This window comes from Zonotrichia leucophrys, chromosome 27 (assembly GCF_028769735.1).
Source record: "Zonotrichia leucophrys gambelii isolate GWCS_2022_RI chromosome 27, RI_Zleu_2.0, whole genome shotgun sequence".
Classification (NCBI taxonomy): domain Eukaryota; kingdom Metazoa; phylum Chordata; class Aves; order Passeriformes; family Passerellidae; genus Zonotrichia; species Zonotrichia leucophrys.
In genome coordinates, this window is record NC_088196.1 from 520 (window position 1) to 12,668 (window position 12,149).

General features: G+C 45.9%; 1 long non-coding RNA gene across 1 annotated transcript; it reads right to left on the bottom strand.

The window, feature by feature from the left end:
- Positions 1-1,194: 1,194 nt before the first annotated feature.
- On the bottom strand, positions 1,195-5,881 carry LOC135458283 (uncharacterized). Its single transcript, XR_010442887.1, has 3 exons — positions 5,756-5,881; positions 2,654-2,721; positions 1,195-1,526 (listed from the first exon to the last, which is right to left on the bottom strand). It is a non-coding gene; the product is annotated as an uncharacterized LOC135458283 (long non-coding RNA).
- Positions 5,882-12,149: the final 6,268 nt, after the last annotated feature.

Below are 12,149 nucleotides of genomic sequence, written 5' to 3' on the forward strand. Positions count from 1 at the left end.
CTGCAGATGTAGAATATGACATCAAACAGTTGAAACAAATAGAGCATGAAGCACAAGAAGAGCAAAAGGATTTGGCTGCAAGCTGGTTAGGAAAAATCTTTAAAGGATTAGGGTGGAATTGTGAGTTCATGGATTAAATCTATCATTGAGAGTGTGATAATCTTACTAATTGTATTCTTAGCAATTTGGTTAGTTTACAGCATCTTAAAGGGAGAGATATAGAAGAAAACGTCCTGGAACCAGAGGATAATAAAGGCACTAACATGAGATCCACGCCCACCATCTTCTGGTTCTCCAGTTCGTAACAGCATCCACGACAACGTTTACATCAACCCTGGATTTGAAGAACCAAGTACGAACTGAGGAATAAAGGACTGTATCAAGTGAAAACATTTACACCTATAGTGAAGTGAAAATGCTTTCAAAGGGGGGAGAATGATAGTGGAGCCCTGGAAAAAGTTAAAGATAGAATCTAAAATGTTAGGCTTTGTGCTTTCCCAGATCAACTGCACCTGCGTAAGCAGTATGATGAATTATATGATTGTTAGATGTGATGATTGTTTAGTAATTAAATGTAATTATTATATAACCATAAGGAGAATAATGAGAAACTATGTTGGAAATTCAGAGAGGGGCTAAATTTATGTATACAATAGAACAATATAAGTTTAATAATTAACGTGAAAGTTATGTAACGATAGAGTATAAAACATGATCATTTCGAATGTATGGTCAGAATCAGATTTGGGTTGAATATACCCCAATTCCCAGAGCTCTTAATAAAAAGCACCGCATATAATCCCCGTGATTATGTGTTTTTGAACGCTAACACTATCATAACTACTATCATTACCATATTCATGTTATTGTTCTCCAATCACTCAAAGTCAGTACATCACAGTTGAAGCTAGAAGTTGTTATTCAGTTTTCTTGCAGTGGAAAATTCTCAGACCTTTTTTCTACTTGCAACTTTGCTGACTTGTTTGCCTGTGCTATCTTTCTGCTTGGTAAAAACATCTTCTTGTTTGAGGTGGGTTTGTTCTTTGCTCTAAGCCATAAAACCCCCTTCTAACTAACACACCCTTTGTCTCCTTGGTTATCCAGTAAGAGTGGCTCAGCAATTCTTTTCTTCTACATCAAAACCTGCTTCCATCTCTATTCCTTCATCAGACTCTACATTTTAAAATCTTTCTGCTAAGCATTCATATCTGTGAGACTTTCTTGACAAACTTTCATCCTTCCTGACACATCAGCAAGAAGAGCTTTGAGGACAGGGCAATAGTGCACATACTTCAAGCTGTTCTCCTGGCTGCTGGAACAGATTGACCAGTGGTGCTGGATAGGGAGGGAGCTGCACTTGGCCATCTCCAGAGAACACTTTTCTTCTGCAGTGCCACCCACCAGGCAGCCAAACTCCAGGGTGCTGGGCTGGATTTGGAGATTTGGGGAGTGGGCTTCTCCCCAAAGGCTGGCACGAGACACCGGGGAGGTGTTACTGCGGGAAGAGGTCACAGTGTAGGTAGAGCCTAGGAAAAGGACACAAATGTCAATATCCATTTAGGTACCAATTATGGCATGACTGCTGCTGTGAATAACCTGAAAGGGTGAAAGTGTGATTGGAGTTCAGCTCTTTGTTATCTGAACTACAGCTGCATGAGGAATTAATGGTCACTGAGTTCCCTCTGACACTGATTCCGGGCTGCAGCCTTGGAAATGCCCACTCCTAGCCCTGCTGAACACTGCAAGCTTCTCTCTCTGATGGGGAGGAGCTCCCTCCCCTGCCCCAAACCAGCACCAGTTCTCTCTCAGTGATGAGTGTGCACCCAGACCCAGCAGTTACTGTGAGAATTCAAGCTGTCAAATTCTCTGTTCAGCCTGCCAACACTCCCACCGTTTTCAAGACACACAAAGGGTGAGTCAACATGAGCTCACACCCATGCTGGCCACTGGGATTGCTGCTGCCTTTCTTGTTTCATTTATTCAAAAGGCAATTTAACAAATGCCTCAGTGCTGATGCAGGGTGAGGAAGAAGCAGATCAGGAAAGACAATTAGTTCTCTTAAAAAGTTCATGAACTTCATTGTTCAGGGCATAGGCTTCATAGTGAATGCTCCCCTTGGTCTGGGAAGGAGGATAGGGGTTTTGGCTGTGGGCTTTTTCCTCTCTCCCTCTCCCTCTCCCTCTCCCTCTCCCTCTCCCTCTCCCCTCCTCTCCTCTCCTCCAGCTCCTCCTGCCTGTGATCATAACTACACCAAAGGGGAAAAACAGCACTTGGCAGGTTGGAAACTTCTGTTGTTGTGTTGTTGTTTGTGCTGACATATTCTAGTGAAGAACTGTTATTCCTTTCCCCATCTTGTTGCCTGGAAGCCCTGCAATTTCAAGGGTATATTAATTTGGAGGGAGGGACTCATCTTTCCATTCCAGGAAGATTCCTGCTTTCCTTGGCAGACATCTGTCTTTTAAAGTAGGACAGGGACACCAGAAAATTTCTATTCCTTGCTTCTATTGGATCTCACAGTGGCAAAATGCTACCTGAGGCACCCAATAGCCCTGGAGTTCACACCCTGAAGAGGCTGCTGTGGCAGACCATGAGTGAGGGATGCTTTTATGTTCAAGTGCTCCATTTTGGAAGGCACAGATCAGGGAACACTCACCAGGGGAGATGTCCCCACAGTCGAGCTCATTGACCTCAAAGCGTGAACGCAGTCCGGTGACACAGCCCCTGCATGGCCAGGACACAGGAGGAAATGGGAAATTAAAGGGAATTAAAGCAAAGCTCTTGTGGCTCAGGGGTGTAAAACCTTGTGTCAGGGCACTGTGGGTTTCCAACAAACACAGCACCATGTGCTCAGCACAGTGCCCTGTGCACAGGAGGCAGCTGAAGCCAAGTGGCAGCAGCCAACAGCCCCTGATGGCCTTTGGGCACAGGGCAGGCAGGAAAAGCCCCTGAGCTGCTGGTGGTCCCATGAAGGACTCTGAGCAAACACCCACTGAGACAGTGTGCCTCCGTTTTGTGGGAATCCACAAAATTAGAGGGTTTGGGAAAGCTGTAAAAGGCAGGCCTCAGATACAGCAGAACTGTGATTAGAGCTAAGCAGCCATGAGACAGGTCAGCAGAAAAAATATTTAAACTGTAGAAAAGCAGGGACAAATAGAACAATGATCTGTGCATTAACACTTGTCTAGAGTAACTCCCTAAGCTACAGAAAAGTTTATCTAGCAAGTTTGAAGCTTGATAATGGAGCTCTGTGCATTGTGTTTTAAGGCTTACAAGCTGGTATTGTATTCAAAGTAACAAGCATTACTTTAACCAAAGGTACATGTGCTTCTAGTGGTTGGATAGAACTACTGTCAATGTGCTTTTGCTTCTTGTGATTGGTCAAGAAACTTATAAAGGAAGTTGTAACCTTAAATTCTTAGTCTGCTGCCTGAGATGTGAGCTGGTGGCATCTTCCCATTGTCATAACCATGCAATGAGACTGATGCTGGAAAATAAAACAGCTCAAGGCACTTTCCACAGCAGCCCCATCCTGTTTCTGATTTGTAAATAGCCCCCAGCCAGCGACACAGTTTCCCCATCTGTAATGTGATGGACATAGAGGTGTCCCCAGAAACTTCTGTAAGCAGCCTTTCCTGCTTTGCTCCTTCTTAGCTGGAACTGCTGTTCCCATGGAGAAGCTTTCTCAGGAGAGTTCGAACCACAAAATCATTACAGAGTTCTGAGACATGAATCCAGGGGAGCCCCAAACATCCTCTGAAAAGAGCAGCAGCAGTTCTACCCAGGGCACAGATGAATCCTAGAGGAAAAGACCAGCTTGTTACCAGTGCACAGCTGGCATAGCCAAGAGCAAGAGCTTCAGCAACCAAACTTGGCCGTCCTGAATCTAGCGCAGCACCTCACCTGTCCTTGAACTCAGTCTCCAAAAGCCACCAACATCCACTGAAATCAGCACTTGAAGCTGCACAACACTCACCAGTTGATTTCATGCTTGATGCCAATCAATGCCCACTCTGCCTTTTGGTTCAAAATCAAGAACCAGTGAACTGTGTCCTCTGTTGTATTCACAGGACTGCCCCTGGCTCTGCTCTGCACATCTCAGCCACAGACACCTGCCCTTGCTCAAGGAGGAAGCTGCTTATGCAATAACATCCCATGAACAGTTTGGGGAGGGACTGAGGACAATCAATTATTTGATGGCGAAAGGTTCCCTCTTGATCTCCAAAGTAAAAAAGCAGCACTTTTCCTCCAAAAACAAAGCCAGCAGACTTGTTTCTCCACTATGGGCAGACCTACTCGCCACTTTTGCCCAGTAATAACTTTCTTGCTCTTTAAAATCCATCTCCCTCATCTCATTGGTAAAATCGACTGCAGTTTCCTTTCATTCCTTCACTGCCTTGAGCCAGTGCCTCCCAAGAGCAGCAGCCCAGCTCCAAAGCTGCAGAGCAGCCAGCACCAGCTCTCCTGCTTCCACTCCATTATCCTGCAGCACATGGCTCAGGCTGGCAGGGACAAGGCCTCACGCTGCTGTGGTGCTGAGCACTGAGCTCTGCCTCCCCTATGATCAGCCCTTCTCCCTTTGGCTGGGCCAGGATTGTCTCTTGCCATGGCACCAGCCCACGGGATGGTGCCCCAGTCCTTGGCACAGCTCCTGCTGCACAGTTCCTGACTCCCACATCAGCCCTTTGCTGGCTGTGCAAAGGAGGCACCAGAGCCCTCTGTGCACAGGAGCTGGGAGCACAGCTTGTACCCCACAGCATGGCCATTAAAGGTGAGCTGAGGCTGCTGCTGCCCATCTGGCATGGAGTATTCACACAAGGTTTTACAAACACTGCTGCTGCTGCACTTCTGGCATGGATTATTCACAGAAGTTTGTACAAACACTGCTGCTGCCCATCTGGCATGGATTATTCACACAAGTTTTTACAAACACTGCTGCTGCTGCAGAATCAGCCAGGCTGGCCCATCTGCAAAGCCCTGGGGGCCTTGCTGGGTGTTCAGGTGGGACATCCCAGAGCAGCTGCTGCCCCAAAGCTGATCCATCCCACTGCCTGCCATGGCCCAAGGCACAGGGAGATCCCTGCAAGGAGGAGTCATTCCAGCTCCCAGGTACCACACAGGGCAGCAGGCATCCTTGATAGTAAAAGGTTTTAAAATCATAAAATTTGGGGAATTAGAAAGAAGCTAGACTTAGTGGGGCCCTGGAAAAATGTTAAAAATAGACTCTGAAAATGTTAGGCTTTGTGTTTGCCAGATCATGTGAAATTGCAGTAAGCAGTATATGATAAATTATATAATTGTTAGATGTGATGATTGTTTAGTAATTGAATATAATTATTGTTTAATCGTAAGAAGAATCATGAGAAACTATGTTAGAAGTTTGAGGGGGACCACGAGTAGCCCATGCTTGGATGAAATCTATGTATACAATAGAACAATATAAGTTTAATAATTAACATGAAAGTTATATAACGACAGAATATAAAAACATGTTCATTCTGAACCCATGTCAGGAGTCAGATTTGGGTTTGTACCCCTGACACCCAGAGCTCTTCAATAAAAGCACCTGCATAGAATCATTCTCGTGATTATGTGTTTCTGAACGCTAACATCCTCACACTAAGGCAATGCCAGGATCACAGCAGAGATTCACACCTCAGGAAACACCTCTTTTCTCTGCTCAACCCCAAAAGGAGGTAGGTGGGGGATGTCCCAGAAACAGCCACAGATGTGCCCACCCAGCTCCCAGGGTCCTCACCTGACAGCCAGGATTGCAGACATAGGAGATCCAGCCACGCTGAACTGGAATTCTTCCAGAAACCTCCCAACCACGGTGGCACTGAAGAAGATATGAATTATCTGGCTCCCACCTGCTGCAATGATGCCCTGCTCGGGCGCAAACTTGAAGCAGAAGCCCACGTTTGCAGCTGAAGGGATATAGGTGAAGGGAGCATCAATAGCTCCTAGGTTCATCAGTTCCACCTGCAGCAGCAAGAGAGCAAAATGGAAACACATGTGGAATCTTCCCTTCTTGTGAGTTACTGTCTAATGATGCAATTAACACACAGAAAGGGCAGACGATGCTTTGAATGGCAAAAAAATACAACAGGACGAGTTCTGCCTTTGGGTTTTCATGCAGAGCAGTGGTAACTCCACAGAACTGCAGTCACCCTGGCTTATCCCATGGACACAGAGCAGTGCCCCTCTGCTCAGCAGCACCAAGCTCATTGAGAGCTGGCCCTGAGAGCAACGTGGGCTGATTGCAGCTGCGTAGGGAATCACCCCAGAGCTGCTGCTGCCCCAGTGAGCACAGCTCCAACAGCACCATCTACTCATCCACCTTTTCCCATGTAATGAAAACAATACATTGATTATGAGGCATCAGCATCAAAATGTACAGACAGCACCATCTTTTGGTAAGAAAACTCAGCGTGTCTTTGCCTCCCACAGCCAAGCTTTTGGAACTGTCTGGCATGATGTAGTGCCTCATTTTGTACCTCTTTCAGCTGCACTCTCTTTGGTTTTTTTTGCAAACTTGACACTATTGGGAGGGAGGCAAATAGGTAGAAAAATCATTTGCTTTATTCCCAGGAACAGTTTTCTCTTTCTAGAGCCAGAGATGCACCGAAGCTGAAGTGTGATGAGGGACTGGTCAGCAAGGGAAAGAACTCCCAAGCCCTTTGCAAGGGCCAGCACTGAGCCAGGAGGCTGGATGGCTTTCCTGTGACTTGCAGCGATAAGCAGGAGACACTTGACTGGGAGCTGTTGGCAGTGGGCTGAAGCTCAAAGGCAGCCAGTTTGTTGCAGCTGCTTCTGAACAGCCCAGTCCAAAGGTGCCTTGTATCTGGCACTGCCACAAAAGCCTCTGAACATTCCTTTTTGACCCAGGCTTGGTTTCATGTGCCAAGGGGTTGTTTTGCAGGAAACCTCCCAGCTGATCCTCAAAGAAGGAACTGGGGCTTCAGGAACAACAGACACACCTTTCAGATAGGGGTGAATTTCACCCAGATTTCACCAGTACATCAAATATTCCCTGCTCACAACTGCCCAGGCTTGCAGCAATTCCACAGCTCCACCAGGCTTGCTGCTGCCTCAGGAGTCATCAGGATCCACCCCAAGCCCTGCTGCTCACCTCATAGACATAGGAGTTGTCGATAGAAATGTCCCCAAGGTTCAGAGTAGGAGAGCTGAATTCAATCAAGGGTCCTTGGCCTTCCCCTGAGAGGTGCAGGGGCAGCCTGCTCTCACAGCCTGGGGAGAGATGTCCATTGGAGTACAATCATTCCCTCTGCTCCACTGGATTTTCCAGGCTGCCTCAGTGCTGGTCCCTGACTCTGAGCTGGATGCAACCAGCTCCTGATGCTGCAGGAGAAGATATGGACCCTTCTCTTCCCTCACTTGCAATTTCTAACCCATTCCTTGGGCTGCTTTCCCATTTCAGCCACCAGTCTGCTGAGTTTAAAACATCTCTGCTGCCTTGTAGTGACAGGCCAATGAGTAACAGGTAGAAATTGAAAGAAAGGAAATTTAGGTTAGATACTAGGAAGAATTTTTTTACTGTGAGGGTGGTGAGACGCTGGAGCAGGTTCCCCAGGGGCGTTGTGGAGGTTCCAGCCCTGAAAGTGTTCCAAGCCAGGCTGGATGGGGCTTGGAGCTGCCTGATATAGTGGAAGGTGTCCCTGTCCAGAGGCCTTTAAGGTCCATTCCATCCTTAACATACTGTGATTCTGTGCTTTCCTTCCCATGCACTTACAGGAGCTTTGAAATCCATTCAGTTCAAAAATTGCCTCATAAAGAGTTTGGCAATTATCAAACTCCCTGGCCCAGGAGCACAGGACTTTGTTGCCGAAGTCCCCAACTCCTGACACTCAGCACTGTGTTCTGTTTCCACAGACAGAGCTGCAAGGGCTCAATTCCCACACAGGGAGAGAAGCAGCTGCTAGCCAAGGCTGCTCCCTCTACCAACACCCTGGGTTCAGGGGGGCTCAGCCACCTCTGCTCTGCTGGTGTCGGGGCACTGGGAGGTGATCCAGGCTCAGGGAACACATTTCCAACTCAGCTCCTGCTGCCTGATGATGGATCCATGTCAAATGGACCCACCCTGCAGGTGTAGCCATGAGATTTTCTGAAAAATCCTTTCCTTAAGATTTTTTCTCCTGAGAAGCTGAGAGGGCTCAGGAACAAAATGTAAACAATGATTATCTGCTGCTGTGGAATGCAACAGGTATATCTGTGATCGGTCTCATAGAATTGTTTCTAATTAATGGCCAATCACAGTCAGCTGGCTCGGATGCTCTGTCAGAGACAGAAGCTTTTGTTATCATTCTTTCTTTTTCTATTCTTAGCTAGCCTTCTTATGAAATCCTTTCTTCTATTCATTTAGTATATTTTAATATAATATATATCATAAAATAATAAATCAAGCCTTCTAAAACATGGAGTCAGACTCTTGTCTCTTCCCTCATCCTCGAACCCCTGTGAACATGATCACATGGAGGGGCTTAGTGCTTGTTCACTGAAGCTGTTCTGCTCTGGAGCTCTCTGGCCTTTGAGGGAATGCTGGCAGAGCCATGGCATGAAAATCTCTCCCTGCACTGCCTGGGCTGTTCTGAGATCCAGACAGGATCCTGAGCCCTGGCCTGGCACGGGAGACTCCCTGGAAGCTGCAGGGCCAGGGGGGATGTGCCAGCACTGCCCTGCTGACCAGGGACTCTTCCCAGACCTTCCATGGGAGCCCAGTGGGCTCAGGCTTGCACCATGGCTTCACTGAGGGGGAGAGAAGCAAATGAGCTGCACCTGAGATGCTGCAGTAAGCCACGCTTAGGTACTCCAGTCCTTCCAGGGGTTTGAAGGTCACCTTGATTTCGGCCGAACAATTCGGCCCAATTTCTCCCTCCTGCAACAGAAAGAGACAGCAAAACACTTCTCTTCAAACTTCACATTGCTTGTTTGCAACCACAGCCCTGTAAGCCTTTGTTTAGAGCATCATTGATGAGTGAACAACACAAGGAGCCAAGGAAACACTCCAAACCCAGCTCAACACAGGGCTGTTTTGGTAGTAGTGTTAATAGTACTACCCTGTATAATTCAGTGTGTGCGACGAATGATGAACAAAACTGTCAAAGAAGTTTTTATCATACAAGAGAGAGAAGTAAGAAGTAGATTCACAGAAAGTGCTCGAAATCTCACGGAGATGGTGGATGAAGGTATAGAAATGGAAGGTTTTGAGTTAGGACCCAGGAATCCACAAGAGTTTTTGGAACAATGACTTGTAACTATTGTCAGGCGTGATTTATGCCCTTTCCACTGACTAGACCTTCGCAGCATTAAATTGCTGTGTTGTAATATAGCAATGCTTAGTGCCAGCAAGAACATGCTTTAAGCTGATAATAAGCAAAACTATTATAGTAAGGCTACAAAACACAAGTAATAAACGACACAATTATGAAGGTTTCTTTTTGGGTGAACAGAGAGGGGGTATTGTGGGAATCCATAAAATCAGAGGGTTTTAGGAAAGCTAAAAAAGGCAGGCCTCAGAGACAGCAGAATTGTGAACAGTGCTCAAGCAACACTCATGAGATAGGTCAGCAGAAAAATTATTTAAACTGTAGAAAACTCAAGGACAAATAGAACAATAGGCCTATGTATTAATGCTTGCCGATATAGCTTTCTAAGTTGCAGAAAGTTTATCTAGCATGATATTAGAAAGGTTAAGCTTAAGAATGGAGCTCTGTGTGTTGTCTCTTACAAACGGGTATTGTATTCAAAAGAAGCAGGCATTGTTTTAACCAAAGCTGCGTGTGCTTATGGTGACTGGATGGAACTACTGTCAACATGCTTTTGCTTTTTGTAATCCGTCAAGAAGCTTATAAAGTAAGTTTTCTAGCCTGCTGCCTGGATTGTGGGCTGTTAGCATCTTCGCATGATCATAATCATGTAATGAAACTGATGCTGAAAAAATAAATAGCTCGAGGCACTTTCCCAGCAGCCCCATCCTGTTTGCATCTGTAAATAAACCCCTTGCCAGTGTCACCCACTCTCCACCATATTCCTGCTGCTCTGACAACAAGCTCTTGCTCACATCATGCTGCTGTCAGCTACAGTGGGTTGTAACTGCCACTGTGCACTGCCGGCTCTTCACAAGAAGAGAACATGATCCCCTTCCTTGGAAATACAAATATTAGTTTAACCTCGTTTGAAAGAAAGCATAGCTTGGCATTATTCTGGGCTTTACTCCAAGATGAGAAGGGATGTTGCACTGTGAGACACCAGGCATTCATCATCTCTTGCAATGCCAGTACTCAGAATCAGGGCTCAGGGTGATGGGAGCACATGGTGGTTTGCTTGCACAAACAGAAAAGGAAAAGGTTTTCTGTCCCTATGTGCAGGACAACTCCAAAGGCCCATTTGAACCTTCCACCCTCGTGTCCAGGCTCACAGAGGACACTGGAAGGGACACTCAGAAATAATGCAAGGCATGCTTACAGGAGGGGATTGGCATTTCTGTCATTAACCTTGGGCTGAATTTGGCTATTGCTGGTTGGGGGTATAGGTACAAATTACGAATGGGACGGGGCTGCTGTGGAACGTGCCTTGAGCTGTTATATTTTTCAGCATCAGTCTCATTGCATGGTTATGACAATGGGAAAATGCCACCAGGTCACATCTCAGGCAGCAGACAAAGAACTTCATGTTACAACTTACTTTATAAGTTTTGTGACCAGTCACACAAAGCAAAAGCACATTGACAGTAGTTCTATCCAATCACCATAAGCACACGTACCTTTGGTTAAAACAATGCTTGCTTATTTTGAATACAATACCTGCTTGTAAGCCCTAAAACACAATGCACAGAGCTCCATTATTAAGCTTAGAACTTCCTAATATCTTGCTAGATAAACTTTTCTGTAGCTTAGGGAGTTAGTCTAGACAAACATTAATCCACAGACCATTGTTCTAATTGTCCTTGCTTTTCTACAGTTTAAATACTTTTTCTGCTGACCTATCTCAAGGCTGCTGCTTAGCTCTAATCACAGTTCTATTGTCTCTGGGGCCTGCCTTTTGCAGCTTTCCCAAAACCCTCTGATTTTGTAGATTCCCACATTTGGCCTCCTTTTCCCAGCAAACCATTGGAAGCTTCAGGTCAGTGTGTGAGCTGGCAGTGCTCCAACAGCCTCTGCTGAACCCCACATCTGTGGGGAGCCCCTCCCTACAAGAACTGCTCCCTGTGACACTGCAGGGACACGCACACAGTGCCTTGAGCTCGAGCCTGGCAGCAGACTGGGCTTTGTCAGGCTCCCAGCCCTGCCTCGAGCCTCCAGTGCAGAAATGCTTTTAGCATTTTAGCATTTTTAGGTGAGCTCTGCAGCTGCACCAGAAACTCAATGTCCTCCCTCCCAGCACATGGAGCTAGCTGAGGATCTGCCCAGTGACCGCAGCCAGGGGTAGAGTGGGTGGGAGGAGGAGGAAGAAGAGGAGGAAGAAGAGGAGGAAGAAGAGGAGGAAAATGGGGTTCTCAGTGTGAAATACAAAGCTGTGTTTCATGTCAGGTGCATAAAAGCAATGTGTGTATTTCTGATTGTGATATGTGTGGAAACCGACCATGGGACAGTTATAAAGACAAATTCTAATAATAACTGAGGAAAGTAAAGCATGGAAGAAGGCCTTTGAACCTGTCTTTTGTTTGCAATTAACTTTGGCTGATTTACGAGCACTGGAATTAAAGCATTAAGGATGTTGTTTTATGCTTGTAGTTAATCCTTAAAGAGTTCTGCAATAATAACCTTTTGAAGTATAATTTTAGAATATTGCTTGTATCCTTGAAACTATAGCTTTGGAATACATATAAAGGAAATATGCTTATCTTGCGCCTTAATAAAGCAGAGAAAAGCTTGAGAAAGGAAGATGAACATCAACTAATGGATTTATAGTTTCGACCAAGGGAAGCTGGACATCATTGTTATGAGATTTAGAGTCCTTGCAATCAAAAGGTGGACCCACATCTGGGGAGCTGGATCTCACCAGATGGGATTCATCTTCATTCGGAAACTGGACCACAACTATCTGGGAATACTCCTTTTGGGATACATCCTGAGAAAAACTAAATCACAATAGTGTATAGAATTGTGATGTAAAAGTTGGCAATAGAAACT